We start from the raw sequence: 12713 nt of genomic DNA, 5'->3' as shown, positions 1-12713 counted from the left end.
GTTTGTCTCTATGCTGGATTAAAGCGGTACAGGTTAATGATGGCCTTCTCACAGAGAAAACACTGTTTCTGGCATCTGCTGCTAAGAGCTGGTATTTCTACCAAAAATTTATGATCTAGCATAACATTGAACAATGTGCTCAAGCATAAATTCAACTCGAATAACAACTGGATTGCAGCATTAAAAAATAAACTCTGAAAGTATTTCCGAATATGGTCATACCGATGATCCGCTGAAGGAACCCGGTAGGTGGGGTGGAACCTGGTCCATCCTTCAGATCTAGATGCTCCTCATCTTGAGATATGAAGTAAGTCGATAGCAAAGAAGTGTTACGATGACACAGCACGTATGTTTTAGTCAGATTAATAATGTTTACACTTATTTAGCTTTCCTTTATATCCTATATAACACAGAAGCCTGGTCGTGCTGCCTGCTGAGTAAATGAACGTCGCAGTGCTTAAAATTAGCTGTTTGTTGCGTTCCCTCTTAACTGTTTGACGTCACTCAGAGGTTCTGTGCGACAACATCTTCAAACCTCTGTGCAGCTGAAGCCAAGGTCAAATTAGAGGCGATATTCTGGCAAACAGATATGCATATATGATACACGTTCGGTCCAAAAATGTGAAATATATTAACACAAGCTAATAGCATGAAACTAATTAACACTTGCCTTCTGCTTAAGTTCCAGTTTTGGCAAACAGCCGCTGAGGCTCCAAGCCTGCGCAAAGGTTAAAATACTTCAAAACACAGACGGGCTCCGAAGACGCATCTCTGTTAGAATCCTTAGTACACCAGCACACGGCAGGATCTCTGCCGCTTGGCGGTCAGAGCCCCAGCAGGGGTAGGCAGGCAGCACTGCTGGGACATGGGGTTTCTCCACGAACCAGGATGAGAACTTTGCCTAACTGCTGCACTTTACTATTTTTGGCAGCGAACATAGAGAAGCTGCAGTGCAGCAGGATGCATTTGCAGCAGCAGGACAGGACTGGAATCTCAATGCCAGCATTAACACACTATACAGGTCCAGTTCAGTAGAACTGCTGGGCCTGCTGTTCAGACAGGAGCAGCGCGACTGTCAGACACTGCTGCGGTAAAATCGTTGATTTTGTAAAGGGAGTCTGGACCAGGGGAAATGATGTCACACATTTGTGTACAGTATATTTCATTAACATTCCAAAAATTGTTGCCCATCATATTTACAGATCCTCACACACGCGACCAACCTGAGTGCCAGATTATTTCCAGTGGGTGAGAACACGTCTGGCTCAACAGTCTCCTGTTACGTGCTACAGGTGAGAAAGTGCAAGTCTGTCAGCTGTGATTAACAACTGAGACCAAAAGCTGCCACAACACCAGAACCTCAACTCTGCCTCTTGTTATTTAAATGACATTTAGGAAATGGGACTATTGAGATTAGTAAATGTTTTTTTTAGCTCAATTATTTATCCAACGAGGGGGATACATTTCTATCACCGGAGAAAAGCAGCAGCAGTCACGAGTATAGTTGTTGTCTACCAACCGAAGGATTGCTCAAACATCTCCGTGACTTTCTGATATTTTGCTGCCATTCTGTGCGTGTGCACATACAGTATATATAGTTTTATGTCGTCAATATTTCCATTTCATCTGGTGTTTTATTCTGCCCAGAGCCTTTTTAATATATATTTTATAACTGTTGTACTTGTCTTTTGAAAAACTGCACCAAAGGGAGTTGCACTCTCATGTCACTGTGTGCTATGCAATGAAAATAAAGGCTTTAGATTTGATTTGATTTGAAGTACCCTTGAGCAAAATACAGAGCCCCTGATTGCTCCTAATGACCCTGTGACAGACTGGCGACCCAGCCCCCCCCCCCCCCCAACTTTAACGAAAAAGCAGTACAGAAGCAGAGAAGTCTTTGATGAGTTACGTTAAGTATCAAATGTAAAATTCCACATGACATTTGTTCATTCCAGTTATTCTGAAGTGTTCAATGCTTGAGTCACTTAGGTCTTAAAGTCATGTTCAAGTCCTACGCGTTCTCGTTGTGCTGCTCTGATAATGACCCTTCTGAACTTGGTAGTAAAAGTACCTCATCTTCCCCAGATTTTGCCATGTTTTCTTTGACACTTTTCACATTCGCTAGTACCTACTGAGCTCACACACGTTTTTCGCATTAAAAAGTCAATATTGCCTTTGAAATGTAGTGAAGTACAGATACCTTGAAAATGTACCTAAGCACAGCGCTTGAGTTTCTTTACTTATGTAACATTAATATCATAAACTATCAGAAGGCAATCATCGCACATGAGATCTTTTGCTTGCTCTCATCTTGCTGTAGTGATCCATAACTTCTCTTTACTTTGGTTGAAAACAGGATTTCACGATTCACATCCCGAAAGCTGGAACCTGGAGTCATGCATCAGGGCCAGGAGATCAGGCAGGAAATTAAAAAAATTAGCTGAGCAGACATATCTAGACCGGAGGAACAGACGAGCTGAAGTTCAATGTGTCAGAGAGAAAAAATGTTACGTACACGGAGACGAAGACGCTTGTTCTTTTTTAATTCTTTTTTTTTTTTTATTGGATACAATGACTGCAGCAATATGGTGATAACTATACAGCTACAGGTTCCTATTGAATCCACTAAAGAGTGAGTCAACAGTTGTAGAACATTTTAAAGTTTTAGGACATAAAACAACCTTAAAGCAAAGGGCCAGACCCTGAAACTGCTGCGAGGGACAGGACTTGGTCAACGCATAGATCATGCAGCAGCAGCCTGAAGCTGCCCTGCTGACACCTCCGTGGGAAGGATTAATGTTCCCTTGTCTGCCCCTCGGTGGGCCAATATCAACCTGGGAGAGAAAAACAGCCGAGCTCTCATTTCTGATTTAACGTCACGCTGTCATGTCTGTATTTTCGGTATGATTGTGTCCATGAATGTGATTTACAGCATACACATTAACACTCACACTCCCATTTCATCAAACGCAGATGTCTGATGAATTTCGGGGTGTGCGCATTGTATAAGTGTAGTCTTTTCAAATTAAAATCTGTTTCTCTAACGGAAAGTGAGTCAGAATGTCTTTTAGTGCCATTGAAAGTCGTACTTATATTATTTTTTTGTGTTTGTGCTTTGTCTTTGAAATGAAAATATCTGTGGATTTATATATATATATATATATATATATATATATATATATATATACATATTTGGCTCGAGGATGAACTGGTGTGCAAAGATTTTGGTGGTCAAAGGTCAAGGTCACTGATGATGTTTCCATATAAGCCATACTCTCATGCTAGAGTGAAATACATGGGGGAAAATAGGGCCCATACTGAAAAATACGAGACCGATCCTCTCGGGTGATTCCTTGTCGTCTTGCAGACAGACCCAATAACAGAACCCACTGGCTGTGTCGGACCACTTAGCCTCTGAGATCAAGTGCCAGTATGTCAAGTTTTCTGGCATAGCCAGCAGATATCCGATCCAAGGCTTCCTTGTTCTGTCCGGCGTTTATTGTTTCTAGTCACTATTTCAAGTTGAGACATTTGCATGGAGTTGAAAGACGCCAAATGTGAGCAGATTGTGTCAAAAGCGGCCAGTTTTCACTCAGGTAAATGCTCAAGACCACAGACACTGCTTTGTTACATCATAAGACTGCTGCCATTTTAACCCCCTTGCACTTCGGCCAAAGCGCTCCTTATCATTTCCACTCCACATGGACTGTCTTCATGGACACAACTGATGCCTGCTCAATCATTGCTACTCAAACTGAAAACTCACTGCTTCCATATTTTTGCGTGATTCTGTATTTAGAGATGAAGACAGACCTGTCTTTAAATTCTCTCTCTCTCTCTCTCTCAAATCCCACACTTTATTCAACTGCAACATTAATTCACTGGGGAGGTTTTTTTAATCACTTACAAGCCACCATTTAATCCCCAACCCAATCTTTTTTTTGGTAAACCAGTTTGACTGACTGGTGTTGGTGGTACAGGAGCTGCATGTCAGTCTCCTCCCAGACCAACCTGGGTCGTATTTCACATCCTTTCTCTGTTCTCCAACAAGCTGCATACATTGAGCTCTAATGTATGAACTCACAGTCGAATGAAGGAGAATTTCTCCTGACCTGTGGCACAGCGGCGCTCCTGCTCACTCTTAGGTCACTTATTTGAGTCTTTCTGACAAATAGAGGCAGAGCAAAAGTAATTGCTGTTGCTGTGGGAGTGAAAATGTGTGTGTGTGTGTGTGTGTGTGTGTGTGTGTGTGTGTGTCCATTTCAGAGATTAAGGCAATTGTCGTCTATTAAAAAAAAAAATCAAAAATAGTCCAATTTGTGGATTCAAAATGCAGTGTTATTGCATTCAGTTCAGTATTTGCATTCTATTTCCGAACTCCTCCACCTGATATTTATATGTTTGAAGGTACATTTTCATTTCAATTCAGCAGACAGATTTACTTGCAGGTCTATCAAGAATTCCATTTTAAATGCATCTTGAAGGATTTTGGGAGGAAAGAAAACCAGAGGAAATGTGGCGTCCTTTTTTTCCTCTGTTAAAGTTGTGGCAAATGACTGTGTAACAATATCTTGTTCTCAGTTTGCACAGGTGACACAAACTTACCGCCATATGAATCACAGCTGTAGATTTGCTCAGTTGGGGAAAATGTCCATAGATATTAACAAAGAAGGTGCAGACACAAACACACACACACACACACCAATCTAAAATGTGAAATGTGGAGCCACTGAGCCGCAAAAAAGAAAAACAAAAGGTGATTATCACTTTGCTGGGATTATAAGAATGACCTTTTCTCCTGAATAAGCCTGTTACGCTCACATGACCCCTTTATTTAAGTTCACACACACACACACACACACACACACACACACACACACACACACACACACACACAGGTTTAGACAGCTATACTTGAAAGGCCATTACAATGGCCCTCATTTATCAAATGAGCATGACAGGAAATAGTTATATGATGTCAAGTATCGACGTATGTGGTCACACAGTCATCACTGCAATAATCGTAGCAAGAGTTCCAAAAGTTGTTCAAAACAGCTCCCTTCACTCATTCATTCATCGTCTTCCGCTTATGTCTTTCTGTTGCCTCACAGCAAGAAGGTTCCGGGTTTGAGCCCCGGCTCGGGCACAGGATCTTTCTGTGTGGAGTCTGCATGTTCTCCCTGTTCCTGTGTGGGTTCTCTCTGGTACTCCAGCTTCCTCCCACAGTGCAAAGACATCAAGAGGGGACGAGGCTGATTGATACTCTAAATTGACCGTAGGTGTGACTGTGAGTGTGAATGGTTGTCTGTCTCTATGTGTTGGCCCTGTGATGGACTGGTGACCTGTCCAGGGTGAACCCTGCCTCTCGGCGCTGGGATAGGCTCCAGCCCACCCGCAACCCTTAATAGGAATAACTGGAAGACAATAAATGGATGGACGGATGGATGCTCAGTCTTGGAGCTACACCATATAAAGATGATCTGGCTCCGTCAGAGGACTTTTGAGAGCCCTACAGACATGAGAGGGTTCTTCAAGATTGTATAAACATACAGGTTATTTGTGATGCCCGTCTGCCTCTATCAATATTTATGTGATGTTTTAGTAAATTAAACAAGACTGCATGCCTATCTGCATTCATTAAAGATGGATATTGATGGAATACTGTTGATTTTTCATCAAATTAATGGTTTCTCATTTAATAACCTTGCAGCTCATTAGTGAGCAACATCACCTTAGGGCAGCTGGGATCAAACACACTGACCTTAGAATAGTGAATGGACAACCATCGGCAGGAGCCATTTAAAATCAGGATCATCAACTTTGGTCTGGCTGATGAAGCAGAGCAGGACGATCAGCTTGGGACCATCCCACACACGTGACGGACAGGAACTAAATTTATCTCTTAGTGGTGTATTGGTGGCTGATAATGTGGGTCTAGTTCAGGGCTGGACAATCATGTGCCATGGAGAGCCGTGTGTATGTGTTTCCTTCTAACCAAATAATTTAACAGGTGATTCCACTGATTAACTCTCCTCTGTGACTGAAGGTGTGTTCATCAGTGGAATCCCCTTCAGCCACAGAAGAGAGTTAAAGTGTTAAAGTGTTTGGTTGGAAGGAAAACCTGCATACACACGGCTCTCCATGGCACATGGTCGCCCACCCCTGGTCTAGTTAAAATCTAGTTGTCAGAACTGGACAGACTGGAAAGCTTTAGAGCTTAAAACAGTTTACTCTACAGCCCACGTGGTGGTTAACTGGGATCCTGGTTAATGTTCTTGAATGTTCTTCAAGATTAACCAAGACTTGATTGTGGTGGGAAACAATCATCATCCTCAGGTCTCCTGAGATTCTGCTGAGTCTCCCCTTCGGATCACTGCACTTTTCTGTTTAAAAAAAATAATTAAAAAAAACATTCCAACATTCAAAGCAGCACAGTTGCCACATAGTTCAAGACTCAGGGGTGTGTTTGGTGGCTTTGGAAAGGTAACATTCTCAGTTGTCTTGTAGAAGTGTCAGTTTGATTCTGTGATTTACTGACAAGGATATACAGTGGTTAGAATAAAGGTTTTTATTTCCGCCAACTAATCTGTCTGAATGTTGACAAGAAAAACCCAGGTCCATTACCTTTTAGGGGTGAACAACCATCACTCGTCCACAGACACAGGTCCTGACTTCATACGGTTCAAATCTGAAGTCAAAAAGTCAAAAAATTACCTGTATACGATATTTGGCACACATAAAGTCCTTGGCATTTTCCTTGCTTCTTGTTTTGAGTTTCCAAAAGGACATAAGGATACCAAACACAATAACAATATCCCTTTGCCTAACAAACACAATCTTGGTCTCTAATGAAATCTAACAATGGTGGGATGCAGCCTTACATAGGATTTGGATATTTTTGGTTTTTGGGATAACAGTAGAAAAGTCACAGTGAAGAGGAGCATGCAGACAGCTTGTACTGCAACAATAAAATATATATAACAATGACAGAATAAATTGAGAGCAACAGAGCAAAACATCAACAATATCAAAAAACATATACATCACTGGAGTGACAAGTGTTCAAAAATTCTTCTCTTTGTGCCACGCATTGTAGCAGTCCCTACTGACAACAAAACAAAGGGCTACGTGGCATGACGTACACTCCACTGTCGTTTTCATTGAACAGCGGACACACCTCCGCCTCCCAACATTCCCGTCTTGAGTGAAGAACCGGGGCTTGTGGCTAGCATGCTGTGGAGCTCGAGGAGGTGTGTGTGTGTGGGGGGGGGGGGGGGGGCTGTGGAGGGGGGGCCAGTGGGCTGCATTCAATTGTAGCACCAGGGCCTCGCGGAACTGCTTCAAAGCAAAGGGGAGTCTCCTCCTTCTCCCTGGCGAGCTCCTGATGCAGAATGAAGGCATTGACGATGTCTATGTCCAGGAAGAAGTAAAAAAATGACCGGTACCACTTCCTGGTCTTGTGCAGGATGTGGTAATACCCTTTCATTGCATCTGACAGGTCCACTCCACCCATGTGCTTATTGATGTCGCTGACTACAGGTGGAATAGGAATGGCCTGCTCAGTCCAAAGACCGTTGGGTCCCCTCACCTTCCGCTGGAATTCTTGGTTGTCGTGTGCTGTGTGGATGGTGGAGCAGAGCAGCACTTGTCTGTTGTCCATCCACTGGACAAACAAGAGTGGACCCTCACGGATCCAGCGGATGGTGAATTGGTCCGCAGACCACCCTCCCGTTTGTGGGGGAATCCAATGCGGTTCTCCCGGATGGTCCCACAGGCCCAAATACGGTGTGCCAGGAGGTCTCGGAACAACGCAGGGCTGGTATAAAAGTTGTCGCAAAACAACTTATAGCCATGCCCCAGCACTGTGGTATTCACAAGGGTCATAACAGTGTCATAACTCAGCCCCCTGACCACTGGAGCATTCTTGCCTTGATATATAAAGAAATCCCACAGATATCCATTGAAGGAGTCCGCCAGCACAAAGAGTTTGTAGCCCCACTTGGTAGGCTTGTCCTTCATAGACTGATGAAGGGCTATATGGGCCTTGCTCTTCACCATCCTCTCATCCACGGAGATGTTCTGCCGTGGATGGTATCGAGCCTTGCAGGTGGTGCAGATCTCTTCATAAAGAGGCTTGACATTGCGGAGCCGATCATACTTTGCTGTGCCCCTCAGCCGGTTGTTGGCTTCTTCGTCGTCAGGGGAGCTGAGGTGGAGGGTGCGGGAAACTTCCATGAACTTCCGTCCTGACATCAGAGAAGAAGGGAAGGGCAGGCAGTAGAGGTCAGACCTCCTCCAATAGTCCTTGATGGACTTGGTCCCCACCAGCCCCATGTAGATTACCATGCTGATGTAAGAGCACAGATCTCCAAGTTATTGGCTTCCATGCTGCAGGGTGATTTCGCTTGCCATACAAGTTGGAGTTCACGACCACCGTCTCCAACATGGTTGGTGTGAAAAACTCATGGAAGAGCTGCAGCACAGTGTAATCCTGATCAGCAAGGAGCTGGTGGCCAGGGGTCCGTGCAGGGCAAAAATTAGGCTGCTCAGGTATGGTGTCCGGCACATCCACCCCTTGCCATGGCTCTCCTTGTTCAGCCGGCTCCGTCATTCCCCTTGCTTGTCCTCTCCCTGGTCCTGCTCCTCTCCCTCTGGCTGGCTCTGGGGAGCCCACTGTCCCTCTCCCTTTTCCTCTGGCAGCACGAAGAGGTGTCCTGTCCCTCCCACTGGCTTCCCCATTCTCTCCTCTTCTCTGTCGTTTTTGTCTTCTTCTCCCTTGAGATCGTCAAGCATGCTCCTCTCCCTCCTCCTCATCTTCTTCCTCCTCTTCGTCTGTATCCAGGACCTGATCTGGAACCCAATGTTGATCAGCAGGCTCCGGCAGCCGAGGACACTTTCAAGACACTATTACCTTCCAAGTACACAACACACACAGAGACACTAAATACAATAATATACTACTAATTCACTCACTCACACACACAAAACATATGCACAAGAATGCATGCACACACATTCAGGTACAACTCAAGAATCATTCGTTCTTTCTATTTTCAATTGATCATCCATCGTCTTCCGCTTATTCCTATTAAGGGTCGCGGGGGGGGGGGGGCTGGAGCCTATCCCAGCAGCCTTCAGGCGAGAGGAGGGGTTCACCCTGGACAGGTCACCAGTCCATCACAGGGCCAACACATTGAGACAGACAACCATTCACACTCACAGTCACACCTACGGTCAATTTAGAGTATCAATCAGCCTCGTCTCCTCTTGATGTCTTTGGACGGTGGGAGGAAGCTGGAGTACCAGAGAGAACCCACACAGGAACAGAGAGAACATGGAGACTCCACACAGAAAGAGCCCATGCTGGAGCCGGGACTTGAACCAGGAACCTTCTTGCTGTGAGGCAACAGTGCTGACCACTGCACCACCGTGCAACCCAATTGGTATCATCCATCCATCCATCGTCATCTTCCGCTTATTCCTACACATTAAGGGTCGTGGGGGGGCTGGAGCCTATCCCAGCGTCAACGGGCGAGAGGCGGGGTACACCCTGGACAGGTCGCCAGTCCATCGCAGGGCCAACATAGAGAGACGAACAACCATTCACACTCACATTCATACCTACGGTCAATTTAGAGTATTCAATCAGCCTAGTCCCCAATTGCATGTCTTTGGACTGTGGGAGGAAGCCGGAGTACCCGGAGAGAACCCACGCAGACACGGGGAGAACATGCAAACTCCACACAGAAAGATCCCGTGCCCGAGCCAGGACCCGAACCCGGAACCTTCTTGCTGTGAGGCCACAGTGCTAACCACTGCACCACCGTGCAGCCCCAATTGATATCAAAAATTTAAAAAAAAACAAAAGAGTGACTGGTTGTTTTTGTTTTTTTTATTATAACACAAAAAACAAAACAGAAAAAACGCGCGGCATTTCATATTCCAATCTTAGGCTCAGATCAAAAATACAAAATGGAAAAACGGGACTGAATTTGATTTTGATATTTAATTGGTCTTTTTCATGTGACGTGGAAATTTAGTCAGGAGCATTAACAAACAAATCGATGGATCGGGAGGACCAGAGGCCAGGACAGTCATGGAGAGCTCTGTGTTGTTTCAAGGATCAAAGTGTGTGACTGTTAGGGAGGAGGGCATGACAACAGAGAAGATCAGCAGGATTTTCCAGGTATAAATTGTCAAAAATAACCGTTTCTGTGAAATTGCGCCATAGGGTAGACTGAGTTCAGTTGAGACACTTTTTGCTTCTCTATTTTTTAATATTGATATTGATATGATATTGCACGAGAATTATACACGAAATAAGGGAGTTTTCATATGTAGTTAAATTTTTTTGTATTCTAGGTAATTATTGATGAATATCATTTATAAGGTGTTTGTTTTTCCACAAATGGGTCATATGGTCCATGGGGCGTATTTTTACTCATGGTACCCTCTCAACTATACAGCTGAGAGGGTTCCATGGTACAGTTGAGACACCTATTGAAACCCATTGATTATGACTGAACAGCATCACCGCTAACCACCTTTTGTATTTCTCTAGATTATGCAGTGACCTTATATGCTAGGATAGCATGAAATATGCAAGAGTTAAGGGCCCAGAATATTGTTTGCAATAAATTAAGTTATGTTTCATTGTCACAAAAGGTTAATAAATAGTTCATCATGGAGGGGACATAGTAAAATGGAATCCCTACCTAAGTAAAAAGACTAATGCCAATATTTTAGGACTGGGGTTGCTAAAACGTTTCAAATGTCCCACCACCAAAGAGGATGTTAATATCCATGTGCTGAGTAAAAATCTCAACTCGTGCTTGCAATGCAGGAAAGATGTTCAGGGTATTTCAACTGTACACATCTCAACTATACTCACTCAACCCTACTTTTAACTACAAAAGGTAGCCTCGCCTACATTTGCATAAACCTCTCGCTCTGCTGTTTCAAAGGTTTGTGGCTCCAGTCTCTATATCACTGATGATACCAATGATGACACATTTCCTGGCCATGATGGTCACTTCAGCACTTTTGACCTCATAGTAAGAGGGCATTATGAAGTGCATGGACAGAGCGACGATGTGGAGGAGCCATCCGGTGTGCCTGGACCATGCAACGCTACTCGCTTCTCCTTCCTCCGCCCACCCAGTGCTGCTGCAGGTTCTGCTTAATCTGCAAGGCCTTCTCCAAGAGCACCCTGGGCAAAGCCATTCGAAAGGTGTCCAAATACTTGAACACATCAGATAGGCGCATCAGGCTGATATGAGAGTGCGTCTATCTGTATGTCTGTCAGTCATAAGTCAGTTTGATAGATTGTTTGTATTACAAAAATGTACAATGAATTTTGAAATTATTTACATCTTCAGGACTATCTTCAACCCTGATCTTGTGGATGGCAGCTTGGAAACAAACAAAGCCCTGACAGTTCAATTCTCCGACTTTGAGGCTTTTGTCACGGGAACCACAAGTTAATGATGCCCTTGAACAAGAGGATTTAATCATCCTTACCAACGGTCAAGGAAACCCCAACTTGGACACAGGGGGAACCAGAGGTATATTGATAAATATGAATGAATATTTATAACCCTCCAGTTGTGACAAAACCACTCTTTTCTGAGAATTCTATACTTTGTGTACAACTTAATCAGCTCTTTTTCTTTTCAGGATCAACATTTTGGAAGCAAAATCCAAGGAACGTTCGTGCTGTGAAGGAAGGAGATTTACAGCTGTACAAGAAAGGACCACATGTATCGAACGAGCATACAACCGAAAACGAGCGTAAAACGTGCGTACATTCATTTCTACAGAAGCTGTGGCATTTATCAATTTGAGCGTGAGCGGATTCTGCGGTGAAATCTTACGACAGGTCTGAGTTTGTGTACGCAAATTTAGATTTGACGTGAGGTGGCTTGTGGTTCATGGACAGGAGTCGGAGAGTTGTTTTAATAGCAAATGTCGTGTCACTGATGAAGATCCGGCGTTCCAACGCCATACCTGAGCCAGTGCAGGTGCTATCCACCTTGGGGGTCTTGGCAACAGGGGCCCTTTCAGTGGGAGATCCGGTTATAGGTCTGGGAAAAATCCAGCCACCACTCAGCCGAACTATGCCAGCTGTCTTGAGGGCGATCTGTTCCCTCTCAGTGGAGTATATTCAATTCCTGTATTATAATGCTCAGAAAGTTGTGATTCAAAGGGTATTTTATGGGATTGCCAAATTTCCAAACGTGAGCGGAGCGATTGATCGTACGCATGGGCGTTTGAAACCACTTTCCGTGAATGATTAGGTATACACCAATCGCAAAAAAATACCACTCAGTTAACGTCCAAGTAATCAGAGATGTCTGAGTGAATGCTGTGAATATGGTAGCGCAATGGCCTGGAGGCATGCACGACTCCTCCATTTTTCAAAACAACAGTGCAGATCCTCGATTGAAGGAGGGCGCACTGCATGGTCATCTCATCGCTGAGTTACGCTCACAATTCTTATTTTAATTGTTGGAAACATAGCTCGAACAATTCGATGTGACTGATTTAGGTCGGACCATTTCTTCTTAACCTTATTGCAAATAGAACCTTTTTTTATTATTCTGAGAGGGTAAAACTAAGTTGTATCAAATGTTTAACTATCAAATGTTTTATTAATCATCATAGATGTAGAAAATTAAATATTCCATAATCCGATTGACTGTGTTGACGATGGT

Source organism: Aulostomus chinensis, chromosome 9 (genome assembly GCF_037954235.1).
Source record: "Aulostomus chinensis isolate RoL2024-O1b breed Wild chromosome 9, RoL_Achi_v1.0, whole genome shotgun sequence".
Lineage (NCBI taxonomy): Eukaryota > Metazoa > Chordata > Actinopteri > Syngnathiformes > Aulostomidae > Aulostomus > Aulostomus chinensis.
Note: the sequence above shows the minus strand (reverse complement) of the source record.